Raw genomic sequence first — 1,469 nt, forward strand, 5'->3', positions numbered from 1 at the left:
AGAACAGAAGTTAAATGTATAGGATTGGGCTGCTGCTGGTTAAAATTTAACAGGAGACAGAAGAGATTGATAAATGAGATAAAATGAATGAGAGAAGATAAATGAGATAAAATCCACCTTGGTGGCCCTTTTGAGGGCAGAAAAGTGAGATATAAATTTTGTTAAGTAAATAAAAAAATTAAAGTTTTACTTTCATTTGAGAGTGGAAGCAGAAGGGGAAACGAATGGGGCATAGAGGAGGATGCTTTTCTAGTAGGGGAAATAACTCTTTGGAATGGGGTTTAAGAGGGAATTAATTTGAGATTTAGGATGAAAATGGGAATATTTGAGGGTAAATTAATGGCAAAGGAAGTTATTCAGGAGAGTTGGTGTTTGAGGCTTAGACTCCACTTCTTCTGTGCACAGTTAGTGAATTTGAACATGTTACATCTTCATCAGCACCAGCAGGCTGGAAAGCATACAAGTAAGATCGCAGGCCAAGAGAGTTCTTCTCTTCTTTGTCTCTAGCAACTATTAGTGTAACAGATAAGCTGTCCTTAAACATGGAGGGTAAAGCATTTTGCTATGACAGCTGATAAGAAAACATCCCACAGGAGCAGGTAGGAGCACCTTAGAGCAGGGAGGGCAGAGTGGCTTGGTGCTCCCTCCCTTTGAAGTACCCCCAGCAGGATTCAGCCAAAGTTAAGCAAGCGTGCATCAAATGCCTATGAATGCATGTATGTGTGTAAGGCTCACTGAGTACACATCATGACAGTTGTACCAGTGTTTCTGACAGCATATAACATGCTGTCAGATATGTGTGTATATGCACACACGTGTGGAAAATCTGGCCCAGCCAGGTTTCCTCGGCTTGTGTAATGCTGATGTTTCCAGCAGCAATCATCATGTATCAAAATCGAAAAGATTCCAGTAGCACTTTTAAGACTAACCAACTTTACCGTAGCATAAGCTTTCGAGAATCATAGTTCTCGTCAGATGAAGAGAACTGTGATTCTCGAAAGCTTATGCTACCAGAAAGTTGGTTAGTCTTAAAGGTGCTACTGGACTCTTCGATTTTGCTACTACAGACTAACACAGCTAACTCCTCTGGATCTATGAATCATCATGTATAAGAGAGCGTTTATTCCCAGTCCAATTTGCATAGAATTGCAGCCTGATTTCAGTGATTCAACTACCGCTACAGCCACCACAGCCACCACATCGTTTCCATCTCCACCCAGGCTACGTTTGAGGAGGGAGGCAGCCTTCCAGCCCAAACCGAAGCACGCTCAGTCAGAAGCGAAGCCTCTCGCGCCCATCCTTCAGCCGCGTCTGCCCCGGCTGGGGATGGGGCGCGCAGTGGCAGCCAATCAGGAGAGAGCAAGAGTAGAAAGCCTCCGCGGGCGCAGAGCTGCCTGGAGGGGAAAGCGACCCCGGCCGGCGGCCGCCCTCTGCGCGCGCGGAGGAAGAGGAGCCGAGCCAGCACCTAC

The 1,469-nt window shown here is 45.9% G+C and overlaps 1 protein-coding gene across 2 annotated transcripts in view; it reads right to left on the reverse strand.

Annotated features, from left to right (window-relative positions):
* The window catches only part of PAPSS2 (3'-phosphoadenosine 5'-phosphosulfate synthase 2), a 60,213-nt gene that overhangs the window by 58,599 nt on the left and 145 nt on the right, over nucleotides 1–1,469 (reverse strand). The gene's annotated exons all lie outside the window — the stretch shown is intronic.

Source organism: Eublepharis macularius, chromosome 6, assembly GCF_028583425.1.
Source record: "Eublepharis macularius isolate TG4126 chromosome 6, MPM_Emac_v1.0, whole genome shotgun sequence".
Taxonomy (NCBI): Eukaryota; Metazoa; Chordata; class Lepidosauria; order Squamata; family Eublepharidae; genus Eublepharis; species Eublepharis macularius.